At 43.2% G+C, this 16,311-nt stretch overlaps 1 protein-coding gene across 3 annotated transcripts in view; it reads right to left on the reverse strand.

The window, feature by feature from the left end:
* Tenm4 (teneurin transmembrane protein 4) overlaps positions 1-16,311 on the reverse strand; it is a 725,631-nt gene that overhangs the window by 547,355 nt on the left and 161,965 nt on the right. For all 3 annotated transcript variants that reach the window (XM_028770606.1, XM_028770607.1, XM_028770604.1), the window contains exon 2: positions 14,215-14,270. The gene's annotated coding sequence lies outside the window, so the exon portion shown is untranslated. The remainder of the gene's footprint in view (positions 1-14,214; positions 14,271-16,311) is intronic.

The following is a 16,311-nucleotide window of genomic DNA, read 5'->3' on the forward strand; positions in this document are numbered from 1 at the left end:
GACAAAACTCAATGTATAGAGTATAGAAAGAAATACTCTGTGATCAATCTAAAAATGCAATGAAGAAAACAACTTTATTTGTAATAGTCTCCAAAGGTAATAAATAAGGACACATTTAAGAAAAATAAATACAAAATGTGCACATTGAATAGTATTTTAAAAATCACAGAGAAAAATTTAGAGTCTTTATTAATTGGGATGATACCTTAAGTTCATGAACTGAGTAACTTTACATATGAATTAAAGTTTTTTATTTTGTTTTATTTTTAGAAACTGACAAATGTATCCCAGAATATATGTATAAATGTATGAGACAAAAAAGACTTAATCTTGGAAAACAAGAAAAAGTTGAGGTACCCTCAACTTTACAACTGCTTTTCGGGGACAGTAATGAAGACAGGGGTCACTGCAAGGGTACAGATGGGTGGAGTAAAATGGAGAGATCAGGAATAAAGTCTCACATTTATGCTCAATTGATTTCTGACAAAAGTACCAGGACAAATGAATGGGAAAGGAAAGTCTTTCCAATCAATGTTTCAGAGATAATTGGACATCTTCATGCAAATGAGTGAAATTGGGCTCCAACGTTATTCAAGATACAAAGCTTAACTCACAGTAGATCACAGGCCTAGATGTAAGAGCTGAAAGTATTAGAGGAAAACAAAGGACTAAAGCTGAGTGATTTGGGGAAAGCGGTCGCTTCTTTGATGTGACACAAAAATCACAGGCAACAAAAGAGAAATGGGATCTAAATTGGACTTCATCAAAAATTGAAAAATCTTGCCTTTCAAGAGCATGTTCTCAAGAAAGGAAAGGGAAATGACAGCTCACAGAAGGAAAGAACCTACTCTCAAATCATGGACAAATGACTTAATTCAAGAATATTATAAAATCTTACAACAATAAGAAAGACAGAAAAGCCTATGAACAAATGTGCAAAGAACTTGAATAAACATCTCTTCAAGGAAGTGTTTTTAAATTGCCAATAGTCACACATAAAGATGACATTATTAGTCATTACAAAATCCAGATTAAAACCACAACAAGATATTACATTAAAACCCCCCAGAATGTCTAAAAATATACATATAATAAAAAGCGGTGATCAGAAACAATATGAAAAGTTAGGATATTCATGCAAATCTAGAGGGATTATAAATGATATAGCTGCTCTTGAAAACTGGTTGCCAGTTCTTAAAAATATTAACCATGGACTTACCATAATTTAGGACCAGGAAATTATCACCCCAAGGATATACCTAAAGAATGTAGGACCTAGCAATAGCATCCTCAGGATATACCAAAGAATGTAGAACTTAAAATATCACCCTTGGGATTCGCCCAAAGAATGTAAGACCTAACGATGTCACACTCAGGTATACTCAAAAAATGTAGGACTCAGCAATATCAACCACAGGGAGTAACCAAAGAATGTAGAACTTACAATAGCCCCCCCCCAAAAAAAAGTAGGACCTAGAAAAAGAACCCTCAGAATATATTTAAAAGAAATGTAGGGTTCATCAATATCATCTCCAGGATATACCCAAAATTATTGGACCGAAATATATCAAACTCAGGGTATACCCAAAGAATGTAACATCTAGAAATATCACACTCAGGATCTACCCCAAAAATCTAGGATCCAGTAATATCACACTCAGAATAAACCTAAAGAATGTAGTACTCAGCAATATGGCCGTAAGGATATATCTAAAGAGTGTATAAACTACTAATACCATTCTCTGAATATATGCAAAAAAACTGAAAATATATATTCACAAAAAATCTACACATAACAGTCAAAAAGTAGAAGCAATTTAAGTATTTATCAAGTGATAAATGGGTAAACAACATTAAAGTATGTGTGTGTGTGTGTGTGTGTGTGTGTGTGTGTAGTGAAAAACTAATTCATACTACAACATGGATAGACATTGAAAACATTATGCTAACTGAAAGAAATCAGACAGAAAGGCAGCATCTTGTATGATTTCATTTATACAAAATCTTCAGAATAGACAGGTCCATAGAGACAGAAAGTAGATTAGTGGTTGCCAGGGATGGGGGATGCAGGGGATGGTGAATGACTGCTAGTGAGGGTTTCTTGGGGGGTGATGAAATGTTCTAAAATTAGATAGTGATGATGGTTGCACAACTCAGTGAACATTGTAAAAAACCAGGGAATTGTATCCTTTAAAAGGGTGGATTTTATGGCATATGAATTATATCTCAATAATGCTATTATAAAAAATATGCAAGAAAGAGACTGTAGGGAATGTGGGAAAAAATGGAAACACCTGACTTGCTGGAAGTGCTAAGATGGAAGGTGATTTTATTTCTTTTCCCATTATTGTTGTTTGTGGAACAATAATACGAAAAGAAAAGAGACAAGGGGGGGGGTTGTCCAGGTTTGGACTTAGAAAAGCTGGGGTTTTAGACCCTCATGCTGCTAGTTGATGACCATGTGCTATTGGATATGTGTCTATGCCTCTCTGGGCCCTAGTACCCTTTTCTCAGATGCAGGGTAATACCAGCCCTCTAGAGCCACCAAGGGGGTTACACAAAACCTTCCATGCCCAAAAGCAGTGTGTGGCCGGTTCTCAGGGTGCTTGTTTACCTTCATTTATTCACTCTGCTCTAGAGCATCAACCACCTCCTGAGGACACAGATATTAGAGATGAGGTCTTGTTCGTAAATATGGTAGGACTAAAAGTGGAAGACCGACATGGAAATTGCTCCATGGAGTTCACTGGGAAAGAGTAACAATAATCCTATTCACATAGAGCTTTTTGGATAGCTCTGTGCACAGAGGAAGACATTTCTACAGCCATTTTGGGTCCGACTGGTGAAGGACACAGACTAAGAAATTCAGATCAAGAGAAGAAAGACCCATGGCTACAAATCCTCACTGCAGTCCCCCATGCTTGTTCTGTTATGCTTGGTTTTCACCTGTGTCATCTCATGCACTTCCCAGAGAATGGCAGCAAGGAAAAGATGAAAATTCACTTTGATGATGACAATATAGTCTTAAAGAGCTTGAGCATTTGGTTTCATAGAGTCAACACAAGGGATGGAATCCATCCCACTTAGCTTTAGCTGCCTCTCCTCAGGAATCCCAGCCTCAAGCACTAGGAAGGAGGACTGTGGGGAAAGTGACTACTCACACAGGGAACAGGGATTTCCCCAAGTCATGGTGGTTGGACAACTTGACTAACCCTTAGGGCCCAGCGAGTATCATCTCAGACAGAAACCCTAGGACTTATAGGTCTTAGACCATCTGATGGAGATTTAATGGCATCTTTCAGGAAACAATCCTGGTTTGTAGATTGTCAGTGTCTAGTGAGTACTTCCCAACTAATGTCCCTAGGTCATGAGTGGAGGCAGATGCTTTAAACAATCTACTTCCTCTTGGTGAGGCATGATCAACAGCCATCATGCAGCAAAGTGCCTAGGCACAGACGACCTTGGGCACAGACACGACAAAGAAATGATCAGAAGAGCCCAGCCATAGCCACGTCCATGGTAATGGTGATGAGGCAGTTACAGCTCAGCGAGAGTGGGTGGGATGAGGGAATGCTAGAGAATATAGGAGGTAGAAGATTGAGCTGGAGTCGGTACTGTCTGGTGACGTGGTGTCTTTGAGTCACTCATGCTTACGTTAGAAACCCCTCACACTTCCATGAATAACTCTAGTAAACCCATCAGTTCACCAAGTTGGACTTGTTTAGAATTGTTTATCCATCTGTTGGTGACAGTCTGGGGTAAATCAAATGCTTTTATAGTTCTATAAGAAAAGTTAGGCCATGGCAGGAAACCTGAGTGTTGAACATTCCCAGAATGCCAGCATTATACTGTTGTTCCTACAGGATTTGGGATCTGAGCAAGTGGACCCAGTATATGCAGATACCAAGGTAACCTTGAAGACCAGAGCAGTCAAGTGACTTATTCCTGATTGCACACAAATTCTGTAGCAGAGAAAGGAGTGAAGACTTGAATCCGGCTCTTTGTTCTCTCACGCTGATTTCAAATTTCAGTTTTATAGAGAGAAGTCATTGTGTCAAGGACCAAGGCCACAGTCTACGAATAGCACAGAAAACACACATCAAGGGGCCGAGTAACTATGTTTAAAATTAAAACTATGTGACACTGGCCTATGTCCCTAAGAGCCTAGTTTAATGCTTGGCACCAAACTGAGCTTCAGTGAATCCTCTCTGAAATGCCCTAATCTCTCTTAGGTTCTAATGGTACCAGCTTCCAGCTCAGAGCCAAAGTCCTACCTTTACCAAAAGTAACTTGCACTTAGGCAAGGTCAGTAGCAGAGTGTAGGTATTCAGTTCAAAGGCCCAAGCAACCCTGGAGGGGCACTGCCAAGCTTGTGGCACCTGGACAGCTGAATGAAGAATAGTGTCATTTATTAAGAGCCATTACCAGCCCTGATTTGGCTTAGGTATCTGCCCCAGCCCATTGGCTCCAACAGCAAGTTTGTGATTCTTAAAGGCCCCTTGCAGTTAAAACATGAATCAAAAAAGAGTTCTACTCTCCTCAGCTTGAGAACCAATGTGTGCTGGTGAAAGAAATAGAAGGTTCTTGAGATATCCAGTGTTTGGTGGTGATGGCTAGGTGGGTAACTCCCACAACTCTAACATGATTTCCAATGACTTGATATATTAACAACCAACACTTTGGAGTAACAACCAAAGGCAGGTCACACTCAGGAGGAAACACCATTAAGAAATCACCTCAGGGGCTTGAGAGATGCCTCAAATGCTTACGACATAAGCATGGGAATATGAATTTGACCCACATCACTCACATAAAAGGCTGAGTGTGGTAGTGCACCTCTATAATCCCAGCACAGAGACAGGAGGATTCCTGTGATTCTCTTAGGAGCCAATCCAGCCAAACTGCTAAGCTCCAGGACAGACTCTGTCTCAAAATTGAGGTAGAAAGTGATTGAGGATGGCATCTGACATCAACCGGGGCTTCCACATATGCATGTGTACCTACAAACACACACACACACACACACACACACACACACACACACACACACATTAAAAGAAATCACAGAAGGGAGAACACAGGAACACAGACTTAGGGAGTCATGGAGCCAAGATAAAGTCTGGTTTTGCCTTTCACAAGATGTTTGATCTCAGAAAACATCTTAGCCTCCCTACGCTCCAATATTTTCATCCACAAACACAGATACACCCTGCCACGGTTAGGAAGGCAGCAGGGGCTAATTGAATGGTCAGGCTTACTAGAGATTAACTGTAGTTGAAAGAAAGTGTGGATTCAGAAATGCAAGGGAAAGGAAATGAATTAGGGTAGGGGGGAGGGCACTGAGTGAGGCAAGAGGAAACATGTCTGCACTCAAATGCAATGTGGTCAGGGAGGATAATAAGGAAAAACACAAGAAAATCACATTTTCTAGCAGACATGTCGGGGGAAATTGTCCAAGGTCTGCCAAGTATTCAATCTTGCCAGCTCAATCATAACACTGAAGACTTATTATTATATCATCAATAAATGTCCCCTATAGATGGAGAGGGCAAAAGGAACAAATAAGTTTCTTCTCGTGAGTGGATTCCAGCGATTGAGTGCATTTATCCAGAGCACTGCATGTGGGAAAGTTCTGAGACTTCATTGAGACACAGTAGTAAAGGACATAGTGTTAACCAGAGGTGTCTACAGAGGGCTGGCTGGAAAGAACGGCAGCTGCCTGCTGTATACAAGGAACCAAGGCTTCTCCATCAGCAGGGACAGTTACTGTTGGCTCCTCAGTTGAGCTCCTTTCTAGAAATGGCCTTCAGCTCAAGAGAGTGGTCACCTGAAGGTAGCTGCAGCTGTCACTACAGTGGCAGTAAATAAGTTAAACTGTACTAGATGCGATAGGACATATCAGAAGAAGCATCTCAGTTCCTTGATTTGCAATGGGGTCAACAGAAGAACTGCTCTGACTGTATTGCAGTTCACCATCACCACCGCTCCCTCCACCTTGTCCTCCACCTTCTCACTTTCAGTGGTTGGTTTCAGGAACACCCATATCAACTTTCCACAAGGAAATCTGTCCCAGACCCAGTCAGAGTAACCACACTCAATCCATCATGTACTGCTATCCCTGCATAAGCGCAATGTCTCTGTGCCTGGCTAATAGCTTGTCATCTGTATTTGCTTATTCCTCAACAGGCACTCCGTGTTAGTCAATGAAAACAACACATCAGCTTTCTTTTTCCCTAGGTGTCAAGGAGGCTCAAAGATAAGTTCACCATTCTTTCTTCTCCTTTGCTGATATCAGAGGTAAATTTTTGCTGGCTTGGCTATTTTCCTCTCATTTCAGACATTCCTTTTCCTAGCCTCTGACTGTGAGATAGCTCTTGTGCACAGTTTAGTTTTGGGGATCATCAAAGGTCAATGATGCCATTGGGGGTCTTAAGAATACATTTCCCTGACTCTCAACATGATGCAGTAAACATCAACTTATAACATTATAGGCACAGTGAAACAAGGGTATCATGAGCTCCTTTGAATAAATGGCACAGACAGGTTAAACAATTCTCACATCACACAGCACTTTTATTGCAAAGCCCCGGCTGAACTCTGAGTTTCTTGCTTCTGATGCCTTTTAGGAAAGTGTCTTGAAAGACATGGGCATTAACTCAAGGGACTCTGTACTGGCTCTCTTTATGTTATCATGGGGCCCCAGAGTTTTGGTTGTATTCGCATCCTGATTCAAGTACTGAATAGCATAGTTCAGATGGAAGACAGTGTCGCAGTTCAATATCTAAGTCCCTGCTACATGCTGAACAAAGGCCATCTTGCTCCTGCTTGAACTCCTCGATCAATGGGGAGCTCACTACTGAGAAGACTGAGTAACCTGCTGCTCACTCACCTGCATGACTTAATCAGGACAAAGAAGGAAGAATGTGTGGTGTGATAGTAAAAGGAAATAGTAGACATAAAACTTAAGAGTACAGTACTGAGAACACAAAAGGTGCAAATGGAAATGCTCCCTGTTTCTGACAGACACAGAACAAGTAGATAGAACCAGCTTATAGGGAGCCCAGGTCTAGTCCTTTACCCAGGAGTGTCCTCTATAATCTCTACGCAGCCCCACATAGAGCCAGAGAAGCACACAGATTGACTATGGCTTCTGCCACCCTGCATCTGGCTCTGCCATTTGCTCATGTGACTTTAAAGAAGTTGGCCGATCATCTGTGCCTCAGTTTCCTCATCTGTAGGAAGAAGAGACAATCATGCTACCTATCACAGCAAGGATTGCCATCTACGTGCTTAAATTCTGCTGGGCACACGTGGCACATGTTAAAAGCCATGTCTCTCATAATTCCCATTCCATAGACCTGGAAATTGAGATTCACCCCTTTCCCTAAGGTCAAACATCTAAGTAAGGAGCAGAGCCTGCACAGAAACCCTGGTCTACCCACATTCTCAGTGCATATATTTACCTCTATAGAACATTTCTTCTGTCATTCCTTTCACTTTTTGCCTTTTTAGAACAGAATGAATAAGGGACACTCAGGAGGGCTTCTGTCTGAGAAGCTTCACGATTCACTCTCTTGAGAGAGCTGCTCTCACCTGCTCTACAGGATAAGTCTCAGAGTCGTGTGATACAGTGTGATGTCACCTGTTCACTGGAGAGGCAGCAGAGACAGATCTAGCTCCCTGGTCTGCCACTGCAGTGACACTTGTGGTTTTGATTGAATGGGAAGATTGGGCTACAGACAAATCCACCAGCTCCATGTACCCATGTGAATTGGTGACTTCCCAGTGACTCTGTAACCCTGGGGTGAACTGGTAAGCAGAAGGAGCACTTGTCAGCACACATGCATAGTTAGTTATGTCCAGCAGCAAAGGCTCGATGACTAGTCATTGTCCTATTGAACTTATGAGAAGCAACTGGCATGAGCCAGTCCCTTTGGCTCTGCACAAAGGACAGCTCACAAACAGAAGTCAAATGCCAAGTATTTACCAAGTGTTGTATGTGAGCATTGGACAGTCAGAACAGAGCATGAGAATGGGTCTGGGCTGCAGAACAGCAGTGCCATGGGCGTTTGGGTGTCCCAGCTGAACATCTGCCCCAGCATTATAGAAACATACCATATACATAAAGAGAAGAGAACCAATAGCTGAGGCCTAGGTGTCAAAAGATAATTTTCTGCTTGTGTTCTATGGAAGTCCCACAGAGGACTGCAGACCCCTAATGACACTCTGCAGAACGTGGATGCAGCACAGGAATGGTCTCTTCCTTCGCTGCACAGGGACAGCCACCAGGAGAGCAATGCTCTGATTCCATTCAAAGGCAAGTCTGCAATACTATAGCTCATTGGTCATCACATAGTCACTCTGGTCACCTTTCCATTCCCCAAACAGGTGCCCCTGCTCTGGCACTTATATAGGAAGTCACCTTTGCCACTGCTGTCTCCAAGACTCTGAACATAGCCCAGAATCAGGCCACAAGAGGGAACCTTGGCAGCTTAATGAATTCCATCAGAAACCTAGTCACATTCCAGTAGCCCCTTGAGCCTCTCTAAGCCCCTCCTTCCTGACTCAGATCAGTTTCCCTGCTGCTTGACTTTATACGAATACATGCTCCTACTACCTCTTGGACAAAGTCACAAGGGGTCAATTATCTTGCTGCAATGAGGCTGGAGGACCATTTCGCCGGCTTGCATAAGATGAAACTCCATATGATGAAACCCATCACAGACCCATGGGGTCTTGTGAGAAGGTACAGGAAAGGGAAGGTGGTCCCTTGAGAGCAATGCATCAAGATTTGCCTGCCTCCCTTCCCTTGGCCTCACTTACCAATGACTTGGCTGTAGAGAAATTTCCAGATTCTAAAAGGGAACACACACACACACACACACACACACACACACACACGCACACGCACACGCACACGCACAGGCGCACACACGCACACACCCCGTGGCTGCAAATTTCCCCACTATTCTCTATGTGCTTAGATTGCGTCTCTTGTTGCTACCTTGTCCTACTCATATGTTACAAATGAGATCTGACCCCTGGAACAACCACTGTACGTCGGTTTTATTAGTGGCTCTTCTTCATATAATATTTCATACATGACATGGCCTCTCAGCTGGCTCTTCATATAATATTTCATACAAGACACGGCCTCTCAGCTGGCTTTTCCAGCTTTGCCCTGGCTGGATGAAAACACTGCTTTAAGTTATCAAGCACTAGATTTGAGCGACAGTTTCTTAGGAATTCACAGATACAGCCATGGCTACCAGCTGTGTCTATAACTTAAGAAAACAAGAACATCTCACTCAGTAGGGCAAGACATCCACTGAATGCCAGCTCTTATGTCCGTTAACCCAGATTCCTTCTTGAGTCTGATACTGTTCAGTCATGCAACCTGGGAAAGGGATGCAAGGTACTTGAGCCATTGTCTTTATGACTACAGCATCTATTATAGAGGTTGCTGCAGAAATTAAACAAAATAATACAGTCATATGTCACCCAGGGATGTTTTGGTCAATAACAGATCACGTATGCAATAGCAACCTGCTGAGATTATAACTGAGCTGATAGAACTTTTACTGCCTTGTGGTCACGTCATTACTATGGTGGAGTTCAATGTGTTATTCATATGATTATAGTGATGCTAATGTAAACAATTTATTGCACTGCTAGAGGTATGAAAGCGTAGCATGTACATTGCCTGCAGTAAACACTACTCTCTAGTGATAGCAAGCTACTTTAAGTTCATTGATTTAGCATGTTTTCTTAGGTTACTCTTTTAGCGTATACCTCTACTTACTACAAACACTTTCGTAAGTTTGCCATGTTATATCAGCACTAGACTCACATATCTATGCTAATTATACGTCTGATTGCATTAAGAGGCCATATGGAGTGAGCAAACCCTGTGCTGTTTAGAAGAGTCTGAATTTTGAGGGCTGCACAATGAAATCACCTCACCTCGCAATTCTCTGGGCTCACCTCATCCTTAAGCAGCATGTAAAAGCTTTAGTGCTGTGTACTGTTAACACACTCAATAACTTATTGCTAATACTGTTGACTATTTCATCCCATATCCCTCAGCTGCTGTAGACCCTATGCCTGGCTGGGGTTGGGGTCGGGGCCAGGGTTGGGGCCGGGGCTGGGGCTGGGGCTTCTGGTTGCTACCTGAGGGAACCTCACCAGCCAATGGAAGAAGACCACATAGAGCCAATGGTTAGGATGCTGCATTATTTCTTAAAGAACCAGCACTAGTCAGGGTCACCCCATTTAGACTAGGTATTATATACTACAGGCTTCATATAAAGTAAGTGCTTATGGCTTCTAGTCTGAACACCTGGATCCAAAGTCCAGCATTATTGCAAAATTGTGCAATCTTGGCCATGTATACTAACTTTGTTGAAACTGATTTATCTCATCTTGACAAAAGTTAGAAAACACATTATACTTAATATGTCACCAGAGGGTCTTGTATATACTAATGGATGTCAATTGGCTAGAGGGCAGGATAAGCCTTGAAAGTAGGAGCATTCAGGGATATATGGAAAGCTGACACTGAGTGGCTGTGCTCTCCCAGCCCTGGACTGAGTGTCTGGGAAATCTGAAGGCAGGCAACAAGCTACCAGAATGTGAGGCCTTTCTGGTGTGGAGACCATTGTAGGTCAAGGATGTCAGCCACAGGAATGAGCAGCTAGACCCATAGATGAAGCAGTTGACAAGAATCAGGCAGAATGCTTCAAATAAATAGGATAGACCTCCAGAATGAAGAAAATGATAAAGAAGGAAGGAGAGAGAGGTGGTTGGAGCTTTAGGAAAAGCTAGGCCTCTAGGCTCCCCTAGGCACCCCAGGTTCCTATTCTCTACCTCCACATTATGGCTACAAGGCTCTTGCTGGCTCTATCCAGGCATCCAGCAGCTGGAAGCAAAAACCTCGAATCATCTCTCTCTGTCTCCTTATCTCCAGGCAGGACAATGGTCCTCATCTTGTTTCTTTTGTGGGTTTGTTGACAGAATCAGACATAAGAGAACCTTGGAGAATATAAAGTTCTATAAAAATGATGCATTATCGATACTGACATCTCTACTACTTCTGCTCCGATGACAAATACTAATTATAGTTATTACATGTCTGTCAGGTGTACCTTCAGCATTATCAGCAATCTGCCCTATGGTCCGCCCTTCATTTAAAAAAAATGAAGAAACTGAGGCTGAAAGAAATAGACCCACCATGTGAATAAAGACGCCAAAGTTTCCTGCTAGAGCAACATGAGACACCAGGGGCTAAGGATCCAGGCACACAGCAGCTATCTTGTCAGTTTAGACACCAGCTTTGTCCATTGTGAACAAGACAGGAGGAGAGATCACAGCCTTGGACGGAGAAGGGGTTGCACAGTAAGTGAGGGGAAGCTGCCTCCTTCTTGGAAGGATCAATATAAGGAATAGACAGTTTTATCTGATTCCAACACATCTCTATCCCCTTGCTTAGGCAGCCATATACAAGGTTCACTTTCAAAACCACTATGCAATAGCCTGTGCAAAGAGATTAAATAGCATTAAACGCAGGAACACACACACACACACACACACACACACACACACACACACACACACACTCTCCAGAGAAGACTCTGGAGACCACAACCTGTCTGGCCTGGCCCCTTTCAGAGTACTGTGGGGGATAAACAGGAGTATTGCAGACAGAACTTTACATTGCAGAGACTGATTACCTCTGCAGCACAGCCGTGCAAATTAGAGTGCGCCAGCCCCACAACTGAGCAGGTGAGAGGAACAAAACAACACAGACTCAGACCTGTTTACAGGAACGACATTCTTGTAGAGAGCCTGATAAGTCTGTTGCTAAGCCTGCCTTGCTTCCTGTCACCAAGCACCTGCTTCTCATGCAGGAAAGATAATCGCTCTGGGAACAGGCTCTACTCAGGAGACCTGGCAGAGTGCTTGCAATATAGAGCCAAGCCTGCCTTTCAACAAGCCTTCCCCTTGTCCTGTGTGGGATGAAGGGAAACCCTACCTGGCAAGGAAAGGCCTTGCCCTGCTGGCTGTCTGCAGCTGAATGTGACCTGCAGAGAAAGAAAGATGTCCCTGAATTCCCAGCTCAGAGCAACTGCTGAACAAAGACCCCAAAGATTCTTGCTGGGACAACATGAAACACAGGGATGAGGTTCCAAGAGCATGGCAGCTATCATCTGTCAGGCCAGGTGGTCACCTGTGCTGTTAGTTAGTGCTGAGGGAGACAGGTGGAGGGAAAGATCGCAGCCCTGAAGGGAGGGGGTACTGCTAAGGCTGGGAGGGTGCCTGTCACAGAGAGATCAGTACAAGAAGCAAGAGTCTGTAGTTGACTCTGAAGAAGAAGGTAAGAGAGATCTGGGTAATTCTAGTCAGGATGAAGGGACAGCTGGCCTCCCACTGTCATCTGAGAGGTCCAGAAGGCTTGTTAAGAGCCACTCTGGAGGCTGGAGGGATGGCTCAATGGTAATAGTGCTTACTGCTCTTCCAGAGGGCCCAAACACCCACATTGGAAGACCATAAACACCTGTCTGCCTGTCACACCAACTATCAGGGAATCCAATGGAGGCTGGTGCCTGTATGCATGTGGCTTACACTAATACGGACACATGAATTAAAAATTAAAGTAAATCTTTTAAAAGCCCATTTCTGGGTCCTGCTAAAAACTTGAATCTGGAGATAGAGAAATTCCCTTGTAAGAATTGCTTTCTAAGCGTTGTGCTCACCCTCCCCCTCTCTCAAAGGTGTTTTTTTTCTCTCAGTCCCTCTCTCCCCTCTCTCCCTCCCTTGCTCCCTCCCTCCCTTACCATCATAATCCACAAAGCATGTCTCCTCAATTAAATAGGACCACCAGCCAGCCCCAATGCACACTCAAATAGAAACACAGGTTAGGCCTGAGGTTATTCATGCACCCTTTGAAATTCCAGACTTTGAAAGAGCCCAAGAGCTTCAACTACAAGAAGTGTTCTCCATATAAACAAACAGCCCGGCCTCTAATCCGTCCCATTCTCCATGCAGTGCCTGAGGCAAGGTTCTGCAAAGGCAGGAGCTAAGTGCTTGCTTTAGTGTCCAGACCATTGAGCTTTAGGAAGCAGCCAGCTTCAGCAGGGTCACTGCACTACAAGGGGAATGTCCCCACAGCCCTTGGCAGAATCTCTCTGATATGCTAACTCTCAGCCACTTGGAAACAGTCTTGTCCCTGGCACTGGGTAGGTTTTTCCTCTTGTTACTGGCTTGCCCAGAACTCACAACTTTTAGCTTTCTGCCAAAAAGCAACCAACCAACAAACAAACAAAAACAAAACAAAACAAAATCTATGCAAAAAAAAATATCCCTATCTGGGATTAACCTGTCTTACTTTCCATTTTCCCCAGATACATTCTTACTGCTGAGGAATAAGTTAAAAATGTCCATTTCAATTTTTTTTTAGGGTTCCCATCCATGAGATAAAACCCCTGGAGGGAAGGAAGTTCATTGAGACCAGAAAGACTTTGGGATTAGTTCACATCTCAGGCTCGCATCCATGGCACTGTCTTGTTTATAGGTTTACTACCTATGTCAAATAACATTAGCCAATGGTGTTCTGTCTTACAATGTGACTTAATCGGAAAAGCACTACAACCGTGAACTCCAAAGTGGGTGTTAGAAGTTTCCATGAAGCAATAATGATCGGAGGAGGTGTTTATATATTGGAGGCATATCCTATTCTGTATTAACTTGTCATTTTGTGTGCCCAGCACAGAGCCTAATATTCTGATGAAAAACAGTTTAAAGGAATTAGTTATAGCGAATACATCCGAGTTCATATCTGGAAGTCATAGAATGGGTTGTTTCAGGGTCTGAGCACACACAGATCCTCTGACTCCTGATTACACACTCAGGTCTACAGAGGTGTCCGAGCAGGAGTGTCACACCAGCCAGGTTCTAAACAGTCCTACTATCCTGAGGAAAGGCCTGACACTAAAGAGAGCCTAAGAGATCTTCACAATGATTCAAGCAGATCATGATGATGAAACAGAAACAACAACCCAGTTAATATCCAAATGCTTCAAAGCGGCTCTGTGCATTTCCTTACTCAAATTGCACAAAACAGACAAGCCTGGAGCCTGGGGTGCACGTGGTTGCAGAAGCTAAGTTCTGACAACCAGACGTATGTTTTGTTTCAGGCCCAATTCAGTCATAACTTACCTACTGCCCAAGTGTCCGAGAAATCACTAGCCCTCTCTCAGCCTCAGACTGTCCATCTGAAAAACAAGAAGACAACCACAATGAACTCTGAGTGTTCTCTGTGCTCACAGGCATCACAGCTTTGACACCTAATATTGTCTGCCACCTACTCACCATGGAACAGAGGATGTTCCTGGTGATCAGAGGTCATGAGGGAATTATTCACACACACACACACACACACACACACACACACACACACACACACACTCAATGATGGTTCTGTGTCAAACAGGGACACCAGCAGTACTTCTATCTCCGTATAGAAAATTCAGCCTTCCAGTCATCCGGGTACACACTTTTGATATTCAGAGATGTCAACTTAGATTGTTAGGGACACTAGAAGAAAGAGTATAAAGAGAACTGCCATGGCTCTCACACACTGTCATTTAAAAAAAAATACTTAAGGGTGCTAGAGAGATGACTCAGTGATTAAGAGCCCTGGCTGCTTCTCCAGAGATCCTGAGTTCAATTCCCAGCAACCACATGGTAGCTCACAACCATCTGTAATGGAGTCTTATGCCCTCTTCTGGTGTGTCTGAAGACAGCTACAGTGTCTTATATAAATAAAATATGATATAAATAAATCTTTAAAGAAATTTAATTTTATCGGTGTATTTGTGTGTGTCATTTGTATGAGTGAATACTCTGTGTGTGTGTGTGTGTGTTTGTGTGTGAAGTGCCCTTGGAGGTCAGAAGCAGCCATCAAGCCTCTTGGAGACAGACTTACAGGTGGTTGTAGGATATGCAACACAGGTACTAACAACTGAAATGGGGTCCTCTAGAAGAGGATGGCATAGCTTCTAACAATTGAGCCATCTCTCCAGTTCCATCTGAGCATCGTTCTTACAATAATTTTTCTCCCAGGCATATATATACTTTACCATCTTTCAGGGCAGGACAATGGTACATAAAATCTAATGGACCCATTGGATCACAGGCCTCTCTTCTTGTTTCTAATTAGAAAGGAGTATCTGTAAGTGGCTGCTATCCAGATGTCGAGGAGACACGACCTACAGATGTTCTCCCAGGTCCTCATAACCACACTGGGAAATTTTCACAGCTGCTAAGACTAGTTCCGCCTGGTTGGCAATCCCTCTTAAGCCCACTGCAGTCACTGGGTGCCACTGCACAGTTTAGTCGTATCAATGTGTCATTTATACCATTACTTACTTACTTTTTTATTTTTTGCTTTACTTCATGTCTTAATATTTTGCTGCTTTACATTTTAGCTTTCTATTTTATGTGCTTGTGGGGAGGATGGGAGTGGGGTGGAGCACATTACAGTGCGCATGTGGAGGTCAGGGGACAGCTCGTGGGTATTGCATCTCTCCTTCCACCCTGTACATTCGGGAATGAAGCTCAAGACGTTGATTTAGTGACAGGTGACGTTACCTACTGAGCTATCTCCCTGGCTCTTAACTTCATTTTTAAAGGAGTTTTAAAAGAAGTACCTGCAGGTCTTTATTTCTTGCCCTTCTCTCTGTGGTTCATTAAAAAGCAACCTTGCGATGAGGTTCGAGTCCATAATTAAAAAAGGGTTGCTAACAATGCAAAGAGTTCATCATAGTGGTCATTCTACACACAAAATGTCTATGGACTTCCAGGTCTAGGTGTTGTCTGTGTAACACATCTGCCCATATCTCATTAGAATAGGTAACGTTTGAAGTCTAAAATCCATCTAGCATGCCACCTCTTAGCAATTTCTTTAACTAAACTTGGGGATGCTGGCATTTGGTCCCTGGCTATTATGCAGCCACAGAACTAAGAGATATCACATTTCAAAGGTAAAGTAACAAGAGCACTTTACCCTTTGTTATATGTTACAAAGGTTTCCCAAGGTCACACAGCTCTCAGCTGAAGGAGCCAGGACTTGCCATCCCCAACCCAGTGCTCTGTGAATATAGTCATTCCCTCCCTTGCAACCTGTCCTCAGAGCTCCAATCTATAAATCCTTGGCATTTGGCCACTAATTAAGTTCTATTTGCAAATCAAGGCAGGTTCAGCCCATTCTGTAACATCATCAGCGTTTCCACAAAGTGACGAGATCCTATCAAT

This window comes from Grammomys surdaster, unplaced genomic scaffold (assembly GCF_004785775.1).
Source record: "Grammomys surdaster isolate TR1022 unplaced genomic scaffold, NIH_TR_1.0 203, whole genome shotgun sequence".
Taxonomy (NCBI): Eukaryota; Metazoa; Chordata; class Mammalia; order Rodentia; family Muridae; genus Grammomys; species Grammomys surdaster.